The sequence below is a fragment of the Heliangelus exortis genome, chromosome 26 (genome assembly GCF_036169615.1).
Source record: "Heliangelus exortis chromosome 26, bHelExo1.hap1, whole genome shotgun sequence".
Lineage (NCBI taxonomy): Eukaryota > Metazoa > Chordata > Aves > Apodiformes > Trochilidae > Heliangelus > Heliangelus exortis.
Window position 1 is genome coordinate 2,882,622 of NC_092447.1, and position 27,397 is coordinate 2,910,018.

The 27,397-nt window shown below is 44.2% G+C and overlaps 2 long non-coding RNA genes across 2 annotated transcripts in view; one reads left to right on the forward strand and one right to left on the reverse strand.

The window, feature by feature from the left end:
• The window catches only part of LOC139807812 (uncharacterized), a 143,913-nt gene that overhangs the window by 55,741 nt on the left and 60,775 nt on the right, over positions 1-27,397 (reverse strand). Inside the window, exons 4-5 of the long non-coding RNA XR_011730692.1 lie at positions 26,351-26,444; positions 18,354-18,478 (exon numbers count right to left, since the gene is read on the reverse strand). This is a non-coding gene — a long non-coding RNA (uncharacterized lncRNA). The remainder of the gene's footprint in view (positions 1-18,353; positions 18,479-26,350; positions 26,445-27,397) is intronic.
• Positions 358-8,320, forward strand: LOC139807815 (uncharacterized). Its single transcript, XR_011730695.1, has 2 exons — positions 358-2,700; positions 7,599-8,320. It is a non-coding gene; the product is annotated as an uncharacterized lncRNA (long non-coding RNA).

Below are 27,397 nucleotides of genomic sequence, written 5' to 3' on the forward strand. Positions count from 1 at the left end.
CGGATCCATATACTACTCCTAATACTCTCTTTTTTTTTCCCTCTCGCCACCAAAATGAGAAGAAACCCAGGAATTCAGCATGTTCTGCTCAAATGCACAAAACCTTCCAAGACCTGATCTTAGCTGCATCAAAGTCTGTCCACAGATTGTGATTTCCCCCCCAACTTTTCCAGCCACAGCAACCCTCAAACCCAGAGCAAGAAGAGACAAAATATTTCTGCATCTCTAAGGAAAGCGAGGATGCAGCTTTAGGTGTTGGGTTCATTTTTTTTTCCCACTGAATCCTGCATTCATTAATTTCATTTCAAGAATGAAGTCAGATTTTCTTCTTTTTTTTTTTTTTTAATGTGGCTGGTTATTTGATGAGTGAAGCATTAGATTTGTGAGTTGTTCTGCAAGCCAAAACATGCTCCCTTTCATTCATAACACTGAGCTGCTCTGCGTTAAACAGCCGATTATCATGAATGAAGTGGGTGTAACTTCCTTGAAATCCTCCAAAGACCTGTCAAAGCAGAGCTACTGCAGCTCAGTTTTCTCCTTGAAGCATACAGATCATTGGTTTAATTGTTCCACACTGATCTTGAAATATGCTTTCTTGGTTCAAAGCATCAGGCTGTAGCGTTTTGGAGGAGGAAAAGGGAAGGGTGGAGAACGGTGCCTGAGGATAAGAGAGAAGAGTGGGCATATGCCTCAACCATCAAATTCAGATTTTCTTTTGGAATCCAAATTGAGCTTCATCCATTTAGAAGTGTGTCAGACAAAACCTTACAAATCAAAGCCCTGGCCTGCTTTGCATGGATAATCAAGAGCCTCTGGCTTTTTTTCTAAGAGTTTAACCCTAAAGAGAAGAGAACTGATCTTACAGGTAAAGTGCTGGCCACTGACTTAGAAAATTTAAATCTGACTCCAGGTCTGCCATTCTCCATCTCATTTCAAACCCTTTGGTGCTGCCCCAGTTTTATCACTTTTACAAAGGAACATGCTGATATTTACAAACTTATTTCAACTTAGAGACTGAAAGACTCCACATGCACTAATAAGCTCATGTGCTGCAATCTGTGTTCTATGAAATATAAAAATCATTCCAGGATGGCCATTATCCCTAAGAAAGAGACCTGCAGCATCTCAGCTACTCATCTTATCACACTTTAGGACACCAGTGGAAGTATCTGGGCCAGCCAGAAATTGTGACATTGACTCTGGCAGACTTCATATCTGATCCATGTCTGATCTCTTGCCTAACATTTCTGGAGCCTGGCAAGCTAGAGATGACTAAAGAAATCTCAGAGAAGAAAAACAAAAACAAGAACACTGACACAGGGTTAGTCTCAGAAAACACTGGGGAAAGTGACACAAGTGAAAACCATTACAGTTTTTGTATTTCAGCTCAGATGTTCTGTTAAATTTTATTATCTCTCCCACGACAGAAAGGACAATTCTTGATGGTAGTTTCCTGACAACAGTTTCTACACATCTCTTAACATCTATAAAATTAACAAAGGTTGGGGCTGTTGTAAAAATAAGATCAATTTACGTCCAACATTTGGGAAAACTCAAAACTAGTAACACATTGCTGCCAGCCCCAGAGACAGTGCTGCTCCCCACCTTCTCCTGAATCCTTTCTCACCTCCCTGCAATGAGCTGATGGCCACCTGGGAGCATCCCCACTTCTCTGGGGTTTGTACCCTATTGAAACACCAGTCCAGACAGCTAAAGGTGCCCATAGCAGGGCAGATACTCTGCCAGCTCCACCTCGTAAAAATCCACATCTCTTCCTTCCTCATCAGCAAATGGAAATCATCAGACCATGTCCCAAGGGATTATTCTGCTCCCATCAAAGTGTGTGAGAATTTTGACACTGGTTTAAAAAGCAGCAAGTGCTGGCTGACATACCAGCAGGTCTGACAGGTTGCATTTTCCTTCTCATTACTATAACAGGCAGGAGGATTCATTTCTATTTATCTTTAGCTGGCATTCAGTCCTGGATTTAAACTGCATCTGTGGTTGCATTGCTGTGAAATGTATCACTGCTTATGACTCACACAGCAAAGGACACATTTGTAAACTGAGCCACCACTGAAAAATCCTCTCTTGCTTCATTTGTCAGAGGTGAGATGAGGCATAGGTTCCTTGTCCGATTCCTTTCCTGAGGAAATTTTGACTCTGTGCATCTTTTTTCAGTCCTTATTCAGTCAGAGAGTAGGGAAGTGATTAATACAAAATCCACGCTTGACACAGAGTGGAAGGAGGATTCAAATTCTTTAAAAATAAATGTTTAATTAGTTGCTTAGAAAAACATCCCCTCGCCAAAAATGTGTGGGGTTGTATTTTGGTTTTTTTTTTTCCCCCTCCCTTTTTTTTTTTCTTTTTTTTTTTTTTTTTTTCCTCTTTCCAGTTGAGAAACCTTTTTCAGTTGAGTAACTAATTACAGGCAGCAGCACACAGCGAAATGCACGAAGGACAAATCTGGCACCTTCTGAAATCAGCCCCTTGGAAGGAAGAATTAGCAACCTGGCCAGAGCCCCAGGCAGCTCCTGGTGCTCAGTTTAATTCACTTACAGCCAGCTCTGGTCTTTTCCCACAACCCGGCAGAAATCCCAGGAGAGCTGGACATCTAACACCTCTGACAAACGCAGACAATGATCCGAAAATTGCCAGAAATATAAAAATAACACAAGAGCGAGCCCTGAGGAATCTGCAGTAAGTTGCTTTGATTATTTTTATCTACCTGATTATTCATATCAAGACAGTACTAACCAAGTCCAGATCGGGACAGGGTTGTGAACAATCCCCGGGGCTTGGAAGGCTGCTCAGAACTTGGCACTCGGGATCAGGCTCATTTCTCCATCCTATTGGGGTGGACAGTGTAAGGCTACAGAATTAGGGAGAAAATGAGCGGGTCCTTTCCCTTCCTTTCTTCACCCTCTCTCTCCCTCTCTCTCTCCACGTTCTTCTCCTCTTGTCTTTTCCACGGCGAGCACTGAATGATGGGATTTTTGACATCAGAGGAAAGTCATCCTTTCTCCACTCCCCCAGCTCCTGCCTGCTTCCTCCTTAGAGGCGGCTGCCTCTTCGTTTGCATACTACATCCCCACTCCAAAACTGGGATCAGCTGATCTGGCCACAGCTCCATCTAACTAAGCATCCTAAATCCTGCCCAAAGGATCCTGCCCAAAATCCTGCCCAGACCGACTGGTTCATTCACCCTGGCAGCCTGCTCCCAACAAGCCTTTAAAGCACATTTTGTAACTGCGACAGAGCTGGCACCGACTATAGCAAAGTCATTGTTTAGTCAAGGTAAAGTGACCTCTATTTACTCAGACAACTCAGCTGCCTCCAGGGAATAACTGGATTGGAGATAAGTGAAAATGTGCTGGGAAAGTTTCACTTTGGCCGGGCTGAGGCTTACTACAATAAGCTAAATGTTTGGTCAGTTCATGCCCTTTCTCCTGCAGTTTCTTCAGCCTTTTGATTTATTATCTGTGACTAGACAGCAAATGACCCCATCCAATATCAGTGAGTCTGTGGTAAGCCAAAAACAGAAGGGAGACTTGTTCAACTAAGTATATTTTCTGATCTCCACTAAATACCTCCCTGATTACCATAAGCTGCAGGCACCTGCCCTGAGTTGTTTATTCACGTTTCAAAAGGATAACATGAACTGAATCACATCTTTTTTCCATGTGCAGCTTCCCATTTTCCCCCTCAAATAACTTCAGGCAGGAGTGCAAGTTAATTCCATCTCCACTTTAGGGGCTGATGACCAGGACAGGGTCAGGGCAGCAGCTGGTGGGAGCCCAGCACCACCCCAAAACCTCATCAGCAGTGACTCAGGCAGGACTCTGAGTCATGGAGCTTCTCCTGCTTCCTCCTTTCTCTGGGGGGTGGAGGTAGGAATTTCCTGCTGGCCCAGCCTTGTAAATCACAACGTCCTGTTGCAGCAATGCTGCTGGGAGGGTGGGTGAGTGGGAGAACTGGAGCTGCTGCCCATCCCACCTGCTCTGGAGAAGGAGAGATGGAGCACACAGCCAGTTCCACTCAGGCCTCTTGTCCTGGGAAGATGGCAGAGATGAAATACATAATCAGGAAAAAAAAGAAACGTTATGAAGATCACCTCCCAGTGCAGACCTAACCTGCCTGCTGATGAAAATTAGTGCTTGGAGTAAGACAGTGAATGGTGGAAAGGAAAAGAGGGATGCTGGTACAGATGGTAGTAAGTAGAATTCCAGGTCATACTCCAGGCATGGTGAGACAGGACCAAGTTTAGCTTGCATACATGTGCAAGAGGAAAAATCTGCTTGGTACACCATGGCAATCATTCCTTCAGACTCCACATGAAGAACTGGACTGCCAGACCTCACTGAGTTACTCCACAGGCTCACCTGATACACAGCCATGATGTACAGTGCTTAATCACTTCACTCAGAGTAACTCTTAAGTACCACAGGGTGACAAATAACACTACACAACAACATTAACAGCACCTACCACAACAGGATTATATCCCTTCAGCTCTGCTGGTATAGTTACATGACTTGCCTCCAAGTGTGGGCACAGTGGGTGGGACTTTTCAGCCTCTCTATATATTTCAGTCATGTATCTTTACACTGGTTTAAGCTCAATCCCTTCTAGGGCTAATTTTCCTTTAGCTGTTACGGGGAAAACCATCCCAGTGTTCAGCCAATGGGGACACAAAGGCACAAGAATGCATGGAGGTCACCACTTCAGACCAGGGCTGTCAAAAGCATTTAATGACACTGATACTGGAGGGGGAGGTTGTGGATAGTCAAACCTGAATGGATTTTGGTGCATTTTTTCAAAAGCATAGGTTTTGAGAAAGATCAAATGGTTCCAATGTGACTTTCACATCTTATCTGGAAGATGATGGCTCTTGGAGCATCTTTTGGAGCATCTCATATCTGGGCATCAAAGGCTTCTACAAAAAATATTTCACAAGAGCTCTTTTGTCAAGAGGTAGAGGTATACACAAAAGCAATGGCAAAAAAAAAAAAAAAAAAAAAAAAAAAAAAGTAGACTTTGACCAAAAATAAGACAGTAATTTTTAACAGCCAAAGGCAATTAACCCCTGGAAGTGCTTCTGAAGGACAGTGGGTGGTTTTCCATCACCCAGTGTTTTAAAATCAAAAATAGATGAGATATTCTTTATCTAGACAGCTGCAGTTCAGACAGGGAAGTCTTATGGCCAGCATTACACAGAAGGTCAGAGCAAACCCTGGTGAGGATCCTGGCTGCCTCCATAACCTACCCAGCCATTCACCTCCTGACTCCCCAGCACTGTATTTGCAGTACGTGGCCTTGTTGTTCACAGTCAGGCTGTTTCCCCACGGATGACCAGACCTGACCTTGCTTAGATTACAAAAGCTAAAGAGTTCAGAAGTGAGGAAAACAGGAAATCCAAACAGTGAAAATCTCAGCAATAACGTTTCCTAACAAAGACCTTCAGATCTCCCTCCCAGCCAACAGCTGTCTTTGTGACGTTCAGAGAGGACCACGTTTAGCCTGGTGAAGACTCTCTTTCTGCCATTTCTTTTTACCCTGTTTATTTTTTCTATACTCTGACATTTCCCTCCTTGGTAAAATCCTGGTCATAAATGAGGGTGCTAATCCAGACCTAAGGAAACCCAGAGGAACTCATGTCCTCCGTATGCCTCAACTTCACAGGCTCAGAGGATGCAATTCTTCCTAGAGAAGACCAAACCAAGGCTGTGCACCACTTAAATTCCCCCCTTGGGCCACAAAAGAGGAGTGAATGCTGCAGAGCCTTTTTTTTTATTTCAAGAGAACTGAAATGAGATGACCTGTAGCTTAATTTATTGCACCACAAAGTCTGGGGCTGCAAAACAAACTCAAAACACTGTGGGGGAAACGTGAGGAAAGCTTCATTTTGAGGGAAAAAAAAAAAATACCATGCTTGTTTGCTCTACTGCTTCTGCATTTCAATTTCTACCCAAATTTCCTACTACCACATATACACAAACCCCAAGTGTGGCTGTGACACATGAGCTCTGTGGGCCAAATCTGTGTGTGGCACAAACTGGTGTAACTCCTATGCCACTGGATCACTGTGCTCCATCTTTCTGGAGGACATCACAGGAATTTCAGGAGGCTGAAGAGACATTTTAAGGTCTGGTTGTTTCGCACGGAAATTTTAAATTTCATCCACTTCTTTTTTTTTTTTTTTTTTTTTTTTTTTTTTTTTTTTTTTTTTTGGTGAAATTTGCCTTTCCTGCCTGGCAGTGCCGGCGGGCAGGTTTTTGCCATTGCAGTGCCATCTAGTGATGCGAGCTCGCAAGGCAAAAGAGCTGGTGAAGGATGGCTGACCCATCCCTCCCCAGGGCCTGCCTCAAGGAGGATCCAGAATGAAATCCAGCTCAGAAAAAAAAAAGAAAAATTGCAAAAGGCACAGCCGGTGGTGGCCCCCAACCATTTAAGGGAGAGATAAGCATTATGGTGCAAAATGCTTGCACCAGAAGGGGTTGCACAAAAGCCCTGCCAGACATTGTCCATAGTAGGGGACATTCAGGAGGTGGAAGTTTGTAACTACAAGCCTCAAAGTCCAGCTGCTCAGCTGATAGAAGCTGCTATTGCTCTACCAATTCCCAACCAGCAAAGCCTGCACAGGAGTTTTTCACAAGAACACTCTTGGAAGCACTTGAATGCCTCTGGCCACAGCTCTTCCAGCTTTACTGGATATGTTCCCTCAGTATTAAGTCCCTCCTGCATTCCACTCGGTTGTATCAGACCATCTGAGCCAAACTTACTCACTTTGTAATTGATTTCAGTGGTTTCCACCATGGATCATTCCCACAGCCTCTCTCCGTGGGCAACCAGCAGCCCAAAATGGATCACTGAGCAAGCCCCTTGGTTTGCCTACAGAAAATCCTCCCTGCCCAAGGACTGGCCAGCAAAGTGAAGGCTTAATGCACGAACCTGAAATGAACTGCTTTTTATGAGTTAAAAGCTGAGTCCTGACGTTTTACTCATCTTGAGGATATTTGTCCTCAGTGGTATGTGTGTCAGAGGGCGTGAAAGTGAGAGTGGCCTGAGGTTACCAATTGTTCAGCCTCATAGTGGATGAATCATATGATAACACCACAGCAACATCCTGTAGAATTGTTGGGAGCCTCTATTTCTGGCACTGTGTCCCTAGCCTGTCTCCTGAGTAAATGTTATTTGTGCTTTTACTATATAAAACCCCAAACCAAACCAAATTACTCAACGGGACGCTGGTTCTGCAGGCACCAGCCCAAATCACAAGTGCCTAATTGAGCCTTCAGTTCCCAACTTCCGTGATGAATGGTGTGATGAAGTTAATAGGGCTGAGCTGGCTATCTCTGTGTTTCATCTGATTAGGACATGAGCAACTCTCCACATGTGAGTAACAATATTTGTGTTTCCTTAGCCACAATTGAACTCAGAGGGACTATCACATACGTAAAGATCTGGGGCTTTGCTTGGGAGGCAGTGGGTGCCCAGGGAATGAGCATTGTACTGCAGGTCAGAAGATTTATGTTTTCCTTCTGGATGACTACAAGCAAGTCACTCCCCCCTTTTCTCCCTCCCTTTTGTCTCTTCAGGCCTCCAGTCTGCAAGCTTCCCTGCTCCTGGAGCAACAGAGATGCACCAAGAGGACATCCAACTTTTTTCACCACCCTAAGCACAGTCCCATCAAAAAAGCAAAACTCAACCTGGCAGCAGTGCCAGAGCATCCCAGCAAGTCCCAGGCTGAGAGAAGGGAAAAATAGAATCATAGAATCATCAAAGCTGGAAAAGACCTCTGAGATTCCACCCTACAGCCCCCAACCACTAAACCATCCAGTGTAGCTCTTCACCTCCCCATCTTCTGAACACCTCCAGGGATGGTGCCCCCAGCATCTCCCTGGGCAGCCTGTTCCAATGCCTCACAAATTTTTCCTAATATCTGAAACTATCCTGGTGGAGTTTTACCCCTTTTCCTCTTGTCCTCTCACCAGAGAGAAGAGGTCAGCTCTTGTTTGCCTTCCTAAGGTGATGGCAGGATTCTGGCCAGGAGTTTGTGGTTCTGGTTCCAAAAAAATCAGGTTAATGGTGCAAAGACCTTTTTGCGTGGAATGAAAGCAGGGAAAAAAACTTCAAATCCTGTAAATCTATCCATTCAAGAATTTCAGAACTAATGTTTTGTTTCTCACTAGAAAAAAACTTTATGCTTTGACATTTACTAGCCCTGCTTTAATAAAATTTCATATACTAAAGAAAAACTCAGTGCTGACCCAGAACCTTTTTAGTCCATCTGTAGTGAATAAATTCATATTTCTTAAAATAGTACATATTTTTATCAAATGGTGAATTCTGTTCAAAAGTATTTTTCTCTGAAGGAGGCACAGGTACAGGAAAATCTTCCTCCAAAGAATTTCAAAGTACAGGCCTGTTTCTAAAAATAGTTAAATTTGAAAACCCTTGCAAGAATTATCTTCTGTTTAGCTCTAAAAATAACATGCTTCTAAAATGTCACCTGAGTTCACTACATGATTACTATTATTATTTTTTCATTCTCCCTGGAAATGCTTACCTTCAGTGTTTTAAGCACTGCTTGCAGGAAAAATTTACAGGATATTCACACTAATAAGAAGGAGAATTTTAAAACAATCTTGGGGATTAGCCACACATCTTCCATTAAAAGGAAAGTACCCTTGACTGCTTTAAATTCTCATGAGACTAATTTTAAGAAAGTCTATTTAAAATTAGTGTAGAAGTGGGCCAATATTAGAGTGTGGGATCTGAAACTCTTCCCATTGCTCTGGAAGCAGATGGAAATTTCTCCAGGTGCAGCACCCAAAAGGCTTCTGAAAAGATTTTAAATCCTTTCATTCCATAAAGCAAGTAAACAAACCAAGAAAAAAACCCAAACCAAACCCAAGCAAATGAGCAGAGCAGCAGCAGAAAGCAGAGACATTTTATGAAGTTCTGGTTACTATTTGGGCTGGAAATCCTTGGATCATTCACCCCCTTTGCAGTGCTTTGAAATCCCAAACTTTAACCTGAACCTAACACACAAACCCCAGCCCAAAGGTTTCAAGAAGCCCCTTGCTGCAGGACCCGCTGGCCTGAGCTTTCCTTGCTACAAAGGAAGAAAAAAAAAATCATGTCAGATTCGAAAAAAAAAAATTAAAAAAAATTCTTCACTGCTGCCTCCTCATTTCCTGGCTGCAGCCAAGAGCGGAAATGGCCACGTTTCCTGAGCAAGATGCTCTCCAGGGAATGGCTGCAGCCACGGGATGCTGGGGCTGGGCTGAGGCCTCTCAGTGGGCTGGAAATGGGAGCTGGAAGAGGAGTTTTCCTGCTCAGGAACACCTAGGAAGGGATGGGAGGAGGGGAGGGAGGGAAAATGGGAGGAGATGGAAGCAGAGGGGAAAAAAAAGGAAAAAAAAAAAAAAAAGAGGGAAATATAAAAAAGTGTTGGGAGAGAAAATAGAGGAGAGGAGGGGAGAAAAGGGAAAGGAAAGGAAAGGAAAGGAAAGGAAAGGAAAGGAAAGGAAAGGAAAGGAAAGGAAAGGAAAGGAAAGGAAAGGAAAGGAAAGGAAAGGAAAGGAAAGGAAAGGAAAGGAAAGGAAAGGAAAGGAAAGGAAAGGAAAGGAAAGGGGGAAAGGAAAGGAAAGGAAAGGAAAGGAAAGGGGAAAGGAAAGGAAAGGAAAGGAAAAGGGAAAGGAAAGGAAAGGAAAGGAAAGGAAAGGAAAGGAAAGGAAAGGAAAGGAAAGGAAAGGAAAGGGGAAAAGAAAGGGGAAAGGAAAGGGGAAAGGAAAGGGGAAAGGAAAGGGGAAAGGAAAGGGGAAAGGAAAGGGGAAAGGAAAGGGGAAAGGGGAAAAAGGGAGAAAGGGGAAAGAGGAAAAAGGGAGAAAGGGGAAAGGGGAAAAAGGGAGAAAGGGGAAAAGGGAGAAAGGGAGAAAGGGAGAAAGGGAGAAAGGGAGAAAGGGAGAAAGGGAGAAAGGGAGAAAGGGAGAAAAAGGGAGAGGGAATGGAAAAAGGAAAGGGAAAGACTGAGGAGAGTGTTACCAACAGCCAGAGTCTGTGTTCAGGGAAATCTGATGCCACCCCACAGCTCCCCACATTTTAAAGGAGGGTCCCCTTAGTCTGTGTTCTGTACAGGAGGTACCTATTTGGTCCTGGTTACTGTGAAGGACGTATTTTCCTGCAAAGCAGTCACGTTCAACAAGAAAAGCAATTTATTAAGATGAAGGCTTGGTTTTAGCAGAGTGGGAAGAGATTTAACAGCCCAGAGGGAGGGTGGAAAGATGGATGAACACAGACTACTTCTGAGAAACTCTGCAAATAGGTGGAGCAATTCACAATCCAATAAAGCCCACAGGGAAAGCCTTATCTTTCCTTCCTGCATTGGAAATCCATTCATCCTTGGCTCTTCGTGGCCAGACAAGCCTCTAATTATCCAGAGAGGTGTAAAGTCCAAAAGAGTCCATATACCTTTCAGGTAGTCATCTTAGATTGCTCCCATTAATTGAAAAGCTAACCAGTTATTTCAGAGTTTTTACTGCATCACCTTTGCAATTGAAAAAGAGTGGTCATGGTTTGGGAGGCTGAGAGCTTGAGTCTCATTCATCTCTTAGCTGTAACTGTCTAAAAGTTGGGTTTCAATTCTCATCTAATTAATTTGTGATTTAAAGCACCTAAACAAGAGATACAGGCACCTCGGGGGGTAAATAAATGAACCCTAAAGCAGAGGGAAATGAAAGACACCACCAGTTATTCACCTGAGTAACAGCTTGGTCTGGACAGCTGGGTTTTGGATGACTGGAGTGAGATAAGAGAAAGCAGGTTAAAGAAAAATAATTTAAAAAAAAAAAAAAAAGAAAAAAAAAATATATGTATACGTACAGCCTAAGCCCCACTATAACCAAATAATTATCTCAGAAAATGGCCATCTGTGACCTAGAGGTCACACAATGACTTTGCAGTTGTGAACCACAAATTCCTGAGAGTCAGTCTGCTAAGAAGGAGGCTTGGACTTGACCCCTGCATCATCCTACAGAGGGGGTGTCAGTTGACAAAACTGTGCTGAGTTTCCTTGTTGAAAACACGAGCTCAACCTGACCAATATACAACCCAATCAATTTGCTGTGCCTTCACAATTTTTACCCACAAAATGTCTTTGCTTTGGTAATTATCAATCACCCTCGTGCAGAAAGGTTCCTCCAATTTTTTTAACTGCTTAATCCTTTGAGAGACAGATGAATTTTAATGATTTAGATTATTAACCTAAAGGTTGATCCAGACAGGGAGGAACAGAATAATTTGTTTAATCATTATTATTATTTATAATTATTTAACATAGAGGGAAAAAATATCACCTTAAATGTCATCGTGATGCTTTTTAATTGCCTCAGATGAAATTCAGAATAATCATTGCTCTGTAAATCTATACAGATCTAATTTTAAATACCCTAAGATGCTGGATATTTATCTGGAAAACACAAGGAATGCATATTCATTACTGCATAGGGAGTGACAAAGACAGAAAAGAATTGATCAACCATTTGTTGAAAATTCATTCTTTTCCCAGTTCACAACTGGGCTGGAATTTGACATGAGGCAGAAAAAGAAGCTGAGCCAGGTAGTTTTTCCTTAATCATTCACTCCAGGACTTTAGTGGGTGTCCTTTATGAAGAGCTATGTTTTATGGATGAGTAAAGAGGATATTTTTGTGTGGCTCCAACCTGGGATGCACACGCTGTGGGGTGACCTGAGAGGTGGCACCAAGGGATGCTCCTTGCACAGGGGATGTCAGAGCCAGACAGGTTCACCTGGGTCTTATCAGCACCTCAAAGAGAACTTATCAACCCCCACTTCCAACAGCAGCCCTACCACCAGGATCTGTCTGCAGAACCATCCCTGGGATCTCCAAACCATGCCTGGGATGAGGCAGCATTCCTGGGCTCAGCTGGTAACCTCAGGGGGACCTCCCAGCACCAGAGCCCCAAGGGTTGCACTTGAAGGCACAACCTCATTTCTGCCAGGAAACCTTCCACAGTAACTTACAATTAAACAAATAAAAAGAAAACAACCCAGAAAGAGCCAACAAGCTCCCCTCTGCAGGACCCAATGATCCAGCACCAGGTGAGAGGGCTACAAATGTGCTCCAGAGATGCTCCTGGGTTTGGAGCTCCAGCAGGTACCCCACATCCTGCTCTGCCTTTTCCATGCTTCATTTTCCAAAGCCCTTTGTTTTCTAAGCTGAGTTAGATCAAGGCCTCCCCATTTCCCATCACATCCACATCTCTGTGCCCCTGCTGCTGCTATCAGAGCTGGGGCACAGGCACTCCCAGTGCCTCATCTCAGGGAAACATTTGCATTTTCATTGGCACAGGTACAGCATTCAGAATTCTTTCAGGCCAGGCCAATTAAAACAAGCTGAAAACTGCTGAGTGAAGCAGTTTCAGCAAGGATCTGCTTACATTCCCCCTCTGAAAAAAGCAGGGGGCCCACTTTCTGTAACTCTCTCCCTCTCTGCACAGCGTGGGTTTTGCTTTTTTTTTTTTTTTTTTTTCCCCCTTTTTCTTTTTTTTCTTTCTTCCTTTTCTTTTTTAAGGTGGAATAACTTGTGCCCTTTACACAGTGGCTCTAAGAGCTGGATGGCAGAACTTGGGAATGTGGCTTCATTTGAAACCCAGAGCCTGGTCTCTTAATACCAAATTGAGGCATGAAAAAAAAAAAAAAAAAAAAAAAAAAAAAGGAAAAGAAAAAAACAAACAAAAAAACCACCAACCCCAAAACTGGTAACTCTCCACAGATTAACACACTTTACCTCCTTCCCAAACCTTGCATGGTATTTTCTTAAAAAGGAATAGAGCCACATAATTAGCAATCAGTGGAAGCCTAAGGCTTTTCTGCTACCACAGAGACTATTCAATGCCTACTGGCTCTCCTAACACACTCTTATTACTCTTGGGTTTCTTTTTGGACAGCCTCTTTCAAACCTCAGATGTGTTGTAAAAGCATACTGACAGGTTAAAAGATACCATTTTCATACCCCTGAGAAAAAAAAAAAAAAAAAAAAAAAAAAGGGAAAAGAAAAAGGGGGGGAAAAAAGGAAAAAAAGAAAAGGAAAAAAAAAAAAAGCCCATCCTACTAGTGCTGCTTTATTTTATATTGATAACCCTCAAGTGCAGAACAAGGCACAAAGTTCTAGGAATGATGGAGAGGAAGGAAGGACATGACAAGGGTCAGGTTTCTGCAAACACATCCTTATCCCAGGTGAGTGGCAAAACACTGGAACACTGCCCACTCTGCCAAACATCTGCATGCCAAGACCCAGCCTGAAACAACAGAGAAAACACCTGCAAATGTCCTTGCATCAGTCTGGGAAAGAAAACACACTAATCCAGCAGAACAAACCACAGCACATGGATTTGCATTTGTTTTCATCTCTGAGAATGAGGCTGTGTCAGCTTTAGATTCAGGCTGAATTGACCTGAAACATGGGTTGCATGTAAAATTCAGACCCATTTGGAGCTGATCTGGACTTCAAACAACCACGGGACCCTGAGGAATCTGAATCAAAATTTATTTCTACCCACTTCTACTTTAAATGAGCTCACCTTACTAAACAAGTACTGGGTTTGTACAGCAAGCTGCAGAGTACAGTTCCTATTAATGACTGAACAACCAGGAGCTGCTACAGTACAACCAGAAATTAAATCCTAATGCACCACTGACACATAATCTGCTCACCTCATCATCCCAGCATTACTAATATGTTAATAAGAAAAAGAAGAAGAAGCAGAAAAAGGTGACAGCTGGAGTAAACAGGGAAAGATTTGAGAGAAGAGGAATGCTAGATTTCTTAGATCACCCCTGAGAGAGGACAATTCTCTTCTGTTCTTTTCTATTTGCTTTCAGAGCCCTGTTCTAGGAACAAGCTGGCCCAAGGGACTAGGAAACTAGGACATCATGACTATTCTGGATCAAAATCCTTTTCTTCTTCAAAGGCTGCCGGGCTGCCCTCTCCGGTGACCTCAAGCAGCTCAGCTTGTCACCTGCTACACAGGTGACTATAAAGGCCATTTATTGATTTAATTAGGGCAGACAAAGAAAAGGCATAATCAATGCCTCAAGTCCATGGAACATGCACTGGGCATCCCGTGATCCCAGCTCTGCCTGCTCAGAGAATGTGGGATTATTGATCTTGGAAAGTGTGAGCAGATCCCCAACTTTAGTAATAATAACAGATAAAACTCTCTGGCATTCACAAGGCACCTTTTATATTGGAGTGTCCTGAAGTATTTGCAAAGACACAGAGCTGTACAGCTCTCCTTCCTGCCTTGCTTTACAGCTCCACCTCCTCAATGACCTCTTCTCAGATAAGCTACAGGTTGAAACAACCCCCATTCCTTTCCCCCATAAACCCTTTATATCTTTGAGAACTCTTTTTAACTTTCTTTCCCTCCATTTTGATTCATGTCCCCACAGAAAAAGCAAAAAAGCAACAGGAAAATAGATATTAAAATATTCTCCATGCACAGAAGGCACAAGCAAGGAGTGGATTGTAGGGATCTTCTACAGAAATCCAGGTGCCACAGAGAAGAACAGAAAGAAAATCTTTGTGACAGAGCTACCTTGGTGGGCCCAGGTCACCACCCACCTGGGACACCTGGCTTTCTAGTGACATTTCCTAAGGACATCACCTATGTTGGAATTCCTCCAGCTGTGCCCTAGTAGGCATCCTTTTATTCCTGGCCCTCAGAGGAACAAAAAAAAAAAAAAAAAAAAAAGAAGGGATGAGGAAGCACTCACTTGGTCATGTCCTGAGCAATTCCCAAGATGCGAATGAGCCCAGGCTTCCTGCTGTCCCCTCAAATATGTTATTTTCCACTCCCACCTTTCTTCCTCCTACTTCTCTCCCTCCCCCTTGCCTTCTGAGGCTGCCTGAGTCAACCAGTGCAGATTAGATGCCAAGCAATGCAGTCTCTGTGTAGAGATTCAACTCCCACAGCCAGACTGGAGAGATAAAAGCAGCCCAGTCAAACACTGTCCAGAGACAGCCCAGGAGGAGCTGGGCTCTGGGTGGCTCTTACTGGGTGAACTGGTGACACTCCAGCAACTGAACAGAGACACAAGCACATCTTTCTGCTGTCTCTGCTTAAATATAAATGACAGCTGGGTTACATTTTCCAAACTAAGCACTCTTTGGGGGGAAGAGCAGCCAGTGGGAACCCTGATTCAGGCATCAGAGAAGTGCTGCTCAGAGGTGTGATGAAGTGACCCTCCTCTTCCCACCACTTCACTGGCTCCTGGCTCTCCCAAGCAGACAGTGACAAACAGGATACCAGGCACAGGAACACTCAGTCTTCCCCTGATATTGATCTAGTCACATCCAAGCACACCTCCAGCACCTCAGCCTGTGTGATTTTCTCCTCAAATGACACAGAGAACACCGTGGTAGTCATTGGGGTAAACAGTTCAGTATCTCAGTGCCTGTCCCCTCTGTGGACCTCCAAATGACCCTGAATGCAGAGGTACAGAACAGCTTTCCACCTTCATTTGTCCCATCTCTGGTTACATGATAAGAAATCAAGTCCATACAAACATTATTACTGACAATGTTAAGCAGGGGGTGCAGGTCAGGCTGTAAGATCCAGGGGATGCTCAGATGCAGGACAGTCAGGAGGAGAAAGCACTTTGCTTGGCAGATAACAGGGATGCAGAGCTGAACTAAGGCTCAGGGGCCACCCAAGCTTTCAGACATTGCCACCAATTCTGGCTGGTAAAGTAAATTTCTTTTGCTTTTTCCTCTGTTCTGGCAAATTACTGAGCAGAATGGGAAAGCACATTGCAGAAAAACCTATCAAAAACTGCCAGACATGCTGGTGGGTTTACTCTGTGTAAAAAACCCGAGAGGTCAAGGTGCAAAGAATGTCTGTAGAGGTCAGGTTTCAGAGTCTCCAGCTTGGTATGAAGCAGTTTTGAAGATCTAGTAAAAGAGGATGCAGTAAATCAGGTATAAGGCCAAGGACTGATTTGAACAAGGTCATTTTTTTATCTGGAAAGCATAAGGGAAGATTCAAATATTTTAATTGGAATGATGAGGGGGGGGAGGGAAACAAACCAAACATCCTAGTTCAAAATTAATTTTGTCCCCATTTTAAGCCCAATGCAAAATGCTTTTGTTCATAGCTGGTATTTCAGGAATGAGCACAGCCAAAGGCACCTGGCCTGGTTTTACAGACTGAAACACTTTTGGAAAAGAATCAGATATGATTTGGAGAAAAACAACGGAGGCCCAGACACAGAGGCTGCCCTGGGAGAGTATACCAGCTGTCTGCTCAGTTTCAAACCTCTAATCATATTCTTGGAGCAAAAGCAAGGGGACCTGTTAGGGGTTGCTGAGCTCTGTGCTGGGGGCCAGGTCCAGACGGTGGAGCCAGCGAGCATCCCCAGGCATCCCCATCCCCGCCTCGGACCAGGAATTCTGCCAGCAGGACAGAGAAAAAGACAGAGTTTTCAGAGCCCGAGGCTCTGAAACAGACACCAAGGGTTGGGAAGGAGGCAGAGGGGTTCAAAGCAGCCCCCTGAGCAAAGGTGACACCTTCACCCCTGCTTGCAAAGCACCCAGCAGCTGGCAGGCTGCAGAGCTGCTTCTCCACAAAGCATTTCAGGACAACCTGGGATTCTCCTTTTCCATGGACCTGGGGTGTGTGTGGGCTCACTGGGGTAACTGGGCACCTCCAGCAATCCTCCCAGCAAGGTGCAGGTCACTGAGATCCCCATGCTGGGAGCACAGCCTGCCTGAGCTCCCCAGAATCTCCCAACATTCTGCCCACCCTGTGGATTCTAAGTGCTCTGTACTAATAATTCAGGTTAAAAAACCCAAAAGTGGGTGTGGTGAATTATTCCAGGCTCGTGCAAGTGTGGTTCTGATCTCTCCAGAGGGCCTCTTGTTACTGCCACTAAGTAGTAAAATGCCAAACGGGGCTCATACCAATTTCACCTCTCACTAATGTGTTTTGTAAGCTCATCAGAATCTTAAAAGAAACCTCTAAGTGCTGGGAGGCATCTTGGGTTCTAATTAGGCTCAGTCAGATTTTGTGGCCTCAGATGCTTATTTAGTCAAGCTAACCTGGCTCACACTCTTGCTAGCTTCAAACATATGCACTTGAAATCAGTTTTTCCACTCAAATAAAAGATAACATCTACAGTTCCCCCCCCTCAGATAAGCTTAAAAAGAAAAGAAAATGAAATAATGTCCTTGCCACCCAATACACACGTGGTTCTGGATCCCATCTCCACAACAGCTCCCAAACCAGGACACCCCATACACACATCTTTCTCTGAATCAGTCCCTTTTCTGCTACACCCTCAGCTCTCTCCATGGTCAGCAGGAGAATCAGAGACTTTCAGAGCAAAAGTCACTTTGCCTGAGGTCTGGGTCACCTTTTGCACCCATTTATTTCTCTCCACTCACCCAAAGGTGCTGGGAAACCCAGAACTGTACCCACAAACAGTACCAGAGAATCAGAGCACATTTACACCCCAAAATTCTAAGCAGCTAAAAACTTTTCAGTCTCAAACTCAGCACAAATTATTTACCTGGTCCTCTCAGAAGCTAAATAGATGTAAACCATGTTGAACTAACTACAGGAATCATCAAAGCACCAGGAAGCAATCCTAAAACTGAGTTCTGGTTATGGGAGCTGTAAGGAACTTAAACTTCTAAGTAGAAGAAGCAAATCCTGACTGTGCAATTAGGGAATAACTTCTCCTGAAAGAGATCAGCTGCAGATCTGACCCCATCTGAAACTCTTTCAAAGAAAGCAAATTGCATTCAGTTTCTTGGGAACTGCCCCAAACCTTAGCTGCACATTACAGGCATCCAAAGACAGAACTCAAAGCACAGGATGCTTCCAGGGGTGAATCCAAGAACAGAAGAATTCATGGATTTCTGAGCCATCACAAAATGTTTTGCTAAGCTGCTGTTCATTACCACTCTCATCACTTGTATTTTCAGAGTTGTCACAGAGTCCTCAGCACTTGGCAAATAACAAGCCAGAATTCACAGATTTTTCCACATATACTTAGATGGGTAAATGTAAAACCCAAAGGCCATTAAAAAAGCAGAAAATTCATAGCTTACTTAGTCTGCCTCATCACCCACTTGCTTACTATAAAACATTTGATCTAGTACTGGTTTTAAAATCAGTGAAGCCTTACGACTGTTTAATTCCTTTCTGATAAAAGTGAAATTCCAACTGCAGCCTTTTTATCACCTTTAAATCCTTATGTAGGGTCTGACTGAGTTATCAAGGATGCTACTGACAGAACAGAGAGTGTAGGGAAAAGGTACTGACCTGTTGTGATGGGGGTACATGCAATGCACAGCTCTTGAATTCCTTTTGAATACAACTTGAGCCTCATCCCAGTAATCCTCCCTTTGCAGTGGCTTTCCCTTCCCATCCAGCTGCCAAAAGGAGACCTGAAATGAATATAATTAACACCCATCATTTATGGCTAAGCATCCCAAAACTTATCTTAGATAAATAAACAAAACAAAACACTTGGCCTGAGGCAAATCCTGGCTCCAAACAAACCTGGATGAGAAATTTGGGGTTGGGATCTGTCATGTGAAGTCCAGATGTGTCCATTCCTATGATACCTGGACCCCAAATCCTTTAGTGAGCTGAGTAATGTCTTTTGGCTTCTTCCAGGACATGGCCAAGGGATACATCTGCACAGTGGGACATTTCAGGGACATTTCAGCAGTGTCCTGGAGAGCTCATCCAGACCCAGAAACACTGAGCAGCACAAAGGCAGAAGCACTCAGGCTGGTTTTACATGAGCAGTGGGATCAGAGCACCTCTGTGACCCTGTGTCAGGGCTACCTGAAGTCAGGACTGGCTTTGGGATCTCTTTTCTCCCCAGGGACATGCCCTCACTTGCCTTTAGGGACCTGTCTGAGATACCTCAGGTAAGGGATTTCCCCAAGGCAACTCAGCCTCTGGAGATGTGCTCAGCTATGATGCCTTAGGGCCATTCAAGCCAAATGGTCTAAGCCCCTCAGGGTCTTTGTGCTTATCCTGGTTTTTCCCTGGCACACAGCACCTTGGGAAGCCTCCTTTCCAAACAGCTTTCCCTGCAGAGCTGAAAGGACACGTGCACATCTTCACTTCCCATCCATCTTTCCTTCCCACTGACTTCCAGGGAACCCAAGGGATTTGCTGTGGCACGTGGGGCTTGAGGGCAAGACATATTGCCAAAATCAAAGAGGATGAGAGGATGCAGAGCTCAAATTTTGCTTGGGAAGGATTCATGAACACTGTACAACTCCACACTAACTCCTCATCAGCTCTGGAGCCCATCACTATGGTGATGCAGCATTAAAGGGCTGGCTCCAAAATCTTATTTTGGCAGGAAAACCCATGCACCAGGCCAGAACCTGAGATCCTGGGTGAGTTGGTTGGAATTCTGGGGGAGATCCTCTTGGTGTCACTGGGATCAGCCCTGGTCTGCAGCCTCTGAGCTGAGCTCCATCCTGGCATGCAGATGGTTCACCTTCTCATTTGGAGGAGGCTGAATGACTTTTCAAACCTTTGATTCCTGACTGATGCATTCACTTCAGGAGACACAAAAGTACAAAATCTCAGCATGGAGTGACTCCCATGCTTTCTTTTTCTTTCCTTCCCAACACCCCCCCCCCTACCCCTCCTTCCTCACCCCCGCCCCTTGTCTTTTCTTTTCTTTTCTTCTCTCCCTGGACAGTTTTATAATTTTGGCATGTGGCCAGAATGTCTGTCCTTATTAGCTTGGGCTGGCTGTGAAACACCTGCAGCCCATTACAGCAGGAGGATGAAAAAAATCAGTTGTCATAGGTAAAGTAATGACCACTTTTTTTTTTTCTTTGTTTTAACATGTACTAAAAGGACAGTGAAAATGGGAAGCAAAAAATAGCAGAGCTTCAGCATCCCAGCTGCCACTGACTGGGCCCAACTGTAGACACTGGGACATATTTTTATCTGGTGCCTCCAATAAATTGTTGTCACTTCATAGCAGCAAGGTTTCCAGTTTATTAAGTATGACATGCACTTGCTGCATCTGAATAGGGTCTTGTGCACTTTTTTTTTTTTTAAATTCATGTCTTTATTATGAATTAAATAGGCACTAGGAAGAAACTTCCCTCTGGGCAGGTTATAACTAGACTGCCTACTGGCATATCCCTCTAATACCCCAGCTGGTACTGGCTGCAAACACTGCCAGACCCAGCAGAGCCTCTGTGGCAAGGGAAAAGGGCTCCAGGATGGGACAGACACTCCCAAATCCTGCAAACCACTACCTACCCAAAAGATGGACCAGGCTACAGGCAGTGATGCAGAAGTGGTACTCAGGGTATCACTGGGACTCTTGGCTCTGGAGCTGTGCAAAACTTTTAAGGCAAAGAGAAATTGCCATGATCTGGGGACAGGGTGACACCAGTGAGCCAGAAAGAGGCAACATTTGCTCACCCAACTCTCAGCTTACCCAGCTCCATGGTACCTCAAAGACCAGCTGATTCTGCAGGACTATCCACCTGGAGATGAGCCCTGCTTATAATTACAAAATCTTACTTCAGAAGATGGATTTGTACACAAGGGAGACTGAGGCAGAAGAGGTGCTCGGTCCCTGCAAAGATTTTGACAGTAAAGAGATCAAGACATCCCTTAGCTCCCCTCCTCTTTAGTGGTGCCACAACCAGAACACACCTGGACTGAAGGAAAGGCCAGAATCAGCCCTCCTGGTCTGTACATCTCACTGCAGGTACATCTCACACAGAGAGAGGATCTGGGAGGACTGCTAGAGGTCTAAATAATTCATCATGCTCTTGAACTATGACAACAAAGTCGGGAGCTTTAAATGCAGCTCCAAAAGTTTTGCTACTGAAAGCAGACTGACTCTCCAGGGACTGGATGGTATTTCAGTCCCAACAGCCCATTCAGTGAAAATGCCACAGCCAGGATGTCAAGAGACCCAGAGTTCCTTCCCAAACTCTGCTGTGTTTTAATCTCAAACTTACTTGTCTAGCTGCAAGGCAGTTGAGACATTTACCCCAGCAGCTGATGTTTTAGTTCTGCATCGACTGGAGTGTAGCCATTTAAAAAAAAAAAAGAAAAAGAAAAAGAATAACTTGTCACCACCACAAGGGACTCTGCCAAATATTCCCACTGCTGTCCTGGAGTATGGAAACACAAGTCTGCTGTTGCACACAGGTCTGACTATTTGCATTTTTAATAATTCAAGAGTTTAATTAGTATCATGGCCTTAATCAGAGGCTGAAAATACAGCTGAAGTCATCAGAGCTTAATTAGTTGGGCTTTTTTTTTTTTTTTTTTTTTAAATCTGCACTCTGAAAATGTCTCTGGCAACACCAAGGTCTGTCCTTAGCTTGATGTTTCAGGGTTCAGCTGAGCTTTACCTGTTGCTTCTGTATAGCAGCCACACCTCAACTCCAAATCCTCCCGAAAACATTGAGTCAAACCAGTGGGTTCCTTGTTTATTCCTATAAACTCTTCTCTTTCTTGAACTGCACCCAGAACACACTGACCAGACTGAAGAGAACAGCTTCATTAACCCAGGTCCATCTCACAAGCTGCATGTGAATTTCCCCTCTCCAAGGAATAAAACTTTCTTAGCACATCAGCAAGGATCACAGGACCTTCAGTCGAGTCCCCAGGAACCCAATTCTGGGGGAAAAACACCTACACGTGGCCAGAAAAATCACCATTTAGTCAGGGCACTGCAGAACCTGTGGGAGCTTGGTCCTTGCAGCCCAAGCACAGGTCTGGTGCTGCTTTTCTGGGCAGCAAGGGATGGATGGGGGGGATTTATCAGAAATTTGGGCTGAGGGAATCTGAAGCCCTGGCACCAGCCATCTATTTACTCACTGGACAGATTGATAGCATTGTACAGGACATCCTGGATGAACTTTTTCAAACAATATGTGATTTTAATGGTGGGACTCATCACCACCCAGTGCTGTGGAGGCCAAATATATAAACAGGTTCAAAAATGGATTAGCAAAATTCATGGGAGATAGGTCAATCCCAGGCAATTAAATATGGTAATCCGGATGCAACCTCCAGTTCAGGAAGTCAGGCAGTCTAACGCCCTTCCACCCCTGATTTACTTGTAAAAAGGAAGCCAGAATAATTCTCCCAATGCCAAAAGCTGTCCCTTGGCTCCAAGCATTAGTTAGAATCACAATAAATTCTTTTTTTTGGCAGGTGGATGGGGGATACGTTTTCTTTCAGTAATGATATTACAGCATGCTATTTATTTCCCTCTGCAGCTCCTGAACCTCTGTGTAACCTCCCATCTCCCTGTCCCCTTAGGAATATCCCAAATAAATTAGCAAAGCCTACTGGAAGGTGATAGCAATCACAGATATCACTGAATTCCACTTAGCAAGGAATTAGGAAGCCAATCACTTATGTACATAGGAAAGGTCTGACTGGATCATACTGAAAAAACATTCTGTCTTTGAGAGTACAGGACTAGAGGAAGATGCTGGAAACTCAAGATGCAAAAATATAAGTTGGTTTCTCCACAAGGAGGTTTCTTGTCCTCCAAGACAGTTACTGTTTGATTTCTTCCCTGACACATGCCATGCAGAGGGTAGTTTTATGTATATAAAGTACACACAAAAAGTACATTTCCTACAGCAGGAAACCCTCATTCCCTCGGAATCCTGCTGAACTCTGCAAACTCCTGACCCAAAGAGCAGCTTACAGCATGGGTTATCACCTTTTTTCTCCCTTGTCTTCTTACCTCCTGCAAGCATCTCTCCCCACTGTCTCTTTTCAAAGGTGTTTGGGGGGTTTGCTGGAGAGGAGAGGACAAGATGACAAATGAGCTAACACACAGCAATGGAATGTAAGTGAGGCTCAGCTATTTTTAATTAAGAAGTGATGACAGCTGACTAAATTCCCTGACACTGCAGTTAGAGACTCCCTGACCCAGACATTATTGGACACACTCCTAAGACCAATAAATATGGGTCCCGACGGTGCTTCTATTATTGTCCCCACTGTCCCAACAGATGCAGGACTAACAAAATCTCTGTCTGTTATCAGCATGCAAACAGTGAGATAAAAGTGTGGCTGCTCATGAGCGGGAGGAGGCAGCAGGTGAGAGGAGGACAGGGAAGGTCATTTTCAAGGGAGCCCTGAAAGTGCCAATCTTTGGTTCCAATAAATGTTCAAAAGGTTTGGACAAATTGAACTGTCATTTTCATTTTTGGTTGGCTAAGCCAATGATAGATGGAGCATGAGAGAGGCAGAGAGAAAGAGACAACGTTTCCTGCTGTAAGGCAGATAAAAGATAAGAGGCAGAGCAGTATGGTGCCTTGGACTGGCTTGTCTCAGCCCACAGATCACAGGGAGGGCTGGAGTAAGAAAGCTTTGCTTCTAATTCCCAGCCCTAAGAGCCCAGCAACCTGACAAAGGGGTCTGGATTTTAAGCACAGGGATTCACCTGGCTTTGGATGAGGACTCCCTAGCAGAGATGAGACCACAGCCAAGGTCTCCAGCTCCTACAACAAACTGGCAAGAAATTGACTGTTTCAACACCAGTCTCAGAAAGTTGCCAAGAGGAAGATACCCTCCACAATAAAACAATACAAACCCCAATATTTTTATTTTTTTTCCTCAGGGCTTACTCAGAGATAAACCAGCAGCAGATCCCTTCACCTTGAGATCACTAGTTGGTTTTAGTATGGCAAACGAGTAGCAGATTCCCTTCTATCCTGTCCAAAGGATTGGGGAGAAAAGGGCTAAAGTGACAGATGCAGCAAAGTCACACAAATCACGTACAAACTTGGCACGAGAGAGACAAATACATTCAGGAACAGCACCAGGAACTTTCCAGCATGCTTGCAGGGTGGGAGGGGGAAAGAGTTGCTTTCTGCTGTTGCTAAGAAGTTTCTCCCCCCCCCCTTGCTCTCTCCCAGCCCAATCCATAGGCTTTCTCCTCTCATTTGCTCAGCAGCTGCATCGAATGATCATGACAGGTTTGCCTCCTCCTCACCCTATTGGCTTCTGCCTATGGCCAGGGGAGAGCAAATCAGCCACGTAATCAATAGTTTGTGAGAAAGAGCAGGGTTGGGTGATGCCACATTTGCATTCAGTCCCTCCCTGCCTATGTCTCTGCAGTCAGATAAAGTGGGATTAGCTGTCCTGGCCAGAGGTGAGCATAGGTGGCATCCTGAGAGCACAGCAAAGGCAGCTGGTGCCCATCCTGAACTTCAGACCAGGCTCTACCTGAGGAGAAGAGCAGATCCTGACCTTGCAGGGAAAGCAGCAGGATTCAAGGAGCAGCAGCATCCTCCTGCCTGAACACTGATGGAGAAGCACAGAGCAAGCATCTTTTCTGGTGTCCCCAGCTTGGGTACCCAGCAGGGCAGCCAGCTCTAAAAATAAGGAAAAGGTGCATAGCAGGGGAGAAATCTTTTCTGCAGTCCCATAAACAATGCCCTCTCTAGCAAGGTTTTAGGAATTTTCTTGGTTGAAGGTATCTGGAGTCCTTTTAGAGCAGGCAGAGGGCATGGGAACACTGCAGAAGGCCAGGGAAGGTTTCCTGGGCTAGAACCAGGATGGCAGATGATATGGGAACAGGAGTTCTTTCATCTGCAGCATCCCTGCCAGCTCAGCTCTTCCCAACAGGGAAACCCAGGAGCAGTGGGACAGCTCACCTGTCCTACCCCAGAGCAGGTGAAGGTCTGGAAGCAGATGCAAAGAAAAGGCAGAGATGTTGGGACAGTTTTCCAACCACAAGCAAAACAGGAGTGCAGCAACAAAACACCCCTGAAGAACAATTGGATGTTGGGAACCAACCACCAACTAAACCTGAATTTCTCAGCCAGCAAGCACACAACCAGCTGAAGTCACTCCTGAACTGGCCTCAGGACTTCAAGCTTGGCAGTTTCACTTGCCCAAGTGAGGCAGGTGATGAAACACCCCCAGGACACTGGGGAAATAGAAACCCTTGGGCTATTTTCTTTCCCCACACAGGTGAGTCAGCATCCGGACTGCAGAAGAAAAAAGTGGTGTTTCCTTTTCTGTTCAGGACTGTGAGTGACTGGCAGCAGCAAGAGCTCATGTATACAGACTACAAGAAGTCAATGAAACCACCCATCCATGTGGCTGGATGGATGCTGCCCCTAAACATTAGATCTTCCTAGCCTGGACAGTCCATCTGTTCTCTTTCCTTTCCATTATACAGAGGTTTGATTAGGAAGAGTCATAACTTGAACTGTTGGAAAATAATACAATCATGAAGCAAGACACAGGGAAACTTTTCTATGGAAATTTCCACAGCCATCTATTTGTTTATATCAGGGGTAGGGGTGGTTGGATGCAAAACACTCCCTCCATTAAAAAAATCCTGAGTGTCTGACCTGAATAAATCAATTTATATGAAAGGGGATGGTTGCTTCAATACAATATGGGACTTCAAGTTAAAAGGAGGGAAGAGAAGAAAAGAGCACACATAAAAATCAGGTTCAAATCCCTGCTTGGCCTCACTCAGTAAGGACTCTGAGTTACGTCTGTGGTTACTTAAATGGCTTCAAGTATTTTGGGATTTCTCTCAGGTCCATATGATCTAAGTTTCATCCTGAGGCAGAACAGGAAGAATGTTCAGAGCTCTCAAAAATGTTCATGACTTTGGACAAATACATTATAGCCAGCTTCAAAACAAATCTGTTCTCTTTTTGATCTTATGTAATAGTCTAAGTGTCTGTATTTTGATTCCTCCCAATTGTGCACTCAAACTGGTACAGAGCTCCATGAAAGAAAATTAATGGACTGGAAAGAAACCTACACTTTTTTTTTTTTTTTAATATATATATATACACATATATCCCTAAACCATGTGCCTCTTTTCCAGATACCCTTACAGAGACGAAAAGCATGAAATTTAGCAGCAAGCAAGATGACAAAAATAAACTCAAATGAGAACTCCTATTATGAGTTAAGCTTGCTTCAGCCATTCTAGAGGATTGAGCCTATGAACGAAGCCTTTCTGATCAATAAAAGCCTTTCAAATAAAATGAAAGCTGTTTCAGACTAATTCAAGAAGCAGCCTACAATGGGGAAAAAAATGGTCCCTGATGGCCAGCAATCAAACTTGTTTTGTCCTTCCTCTTAGTGCCTAGACAACAACATTTATCTGGAGCTATTAGATTAGAGAGGAGAACAGATTCTTACCATGAACATGCAGGAAAAATCCCCCACAGAGCTGGGATGTTATATCCTAGGCTGCTAGGGTGCTCAGGTCACTTTTGGGTGCTCAGGGTGAGTGGAAGGTGGTGGTTCCTTACCTGGCAACATTTGCTGTCCTGAAGCACCACGTTGTAGCTGTCCTCAGGAGGAAAAATGTCCACTTCTTCCCCTCCAACACCCAGCAGGGACAACCTGGAGCAACAGGAATAAGAAACACATGAATGTAAGGAACAACATGATGGATGAGCTGACTGGGAGGAAAAAATTGTGTCCACAGCAATATTTCCCTATCATAATTCTGCTTATGAAGATGGATCTGCTTCTGGTCCAAGGCTTAGAGCTCAGAGCTTCCAGGCTGCCTGTCACCACCTGTCTGGCAGAGCTGACTGGGAACAAGGAGCCAAGAAACCTGAGAGCCATTTCTGAGCCAACAGTGAATGTTCCCAGGATCAATTTGTTTCAGATTTCCAGTCTGAAAGATTTCCTAACTTCCAGTGTATTTCTTTTCAGATCTATCTCACCTTAAAAATTACTGAAATGTCAGTTGTCTTCTCGTTTTTATTATAGAATGGGAAATATTTTCCATAGGCATTTCAGAATCTTCCCCAAGAAAGAAAACTCCAAGGATACAGCCATCCTTACTTACATCCTTACATCAGACAGCTGTCCATGAAGGGATTTGATTTCTTTCTACCTGCTCCTGGTTTGCTTCCCAGCTTCATTTCATTGATACAATTTCTCATTAAGTTAATAAAGTGAGACCCCAGGAAGACTTCTCATAGCTGCTCTATTTCTCTGATGCCAAAAGCCAGTAAAACGTCTCCAAACTTCAATTTTGCCTTTAAATAGTTCTCTGCAAGGTAACTCAATATTTCTAGTCCCCTTTGGCTATTAAACAGAGGCACAGAAAAGTGCTAAGAGTCGTCCCAGGACATAAATTAAGTAGAAAAAGACAACCAAGCCCTGAGTTCTGATCCACAGCCTCTTGCTCTCTCCCAGTGGAAAACATTCTTTCCTATGATGACTAAAAACATTGGGGTCTTCTGTGAAACAGACTGAGCTGCTGATTTTTGAGGTGAAATGACCAAGCCAGCATGGGAAATTGTGTAAGGGAACATAATACTCTCAGCTTCCTGAACTCTTGT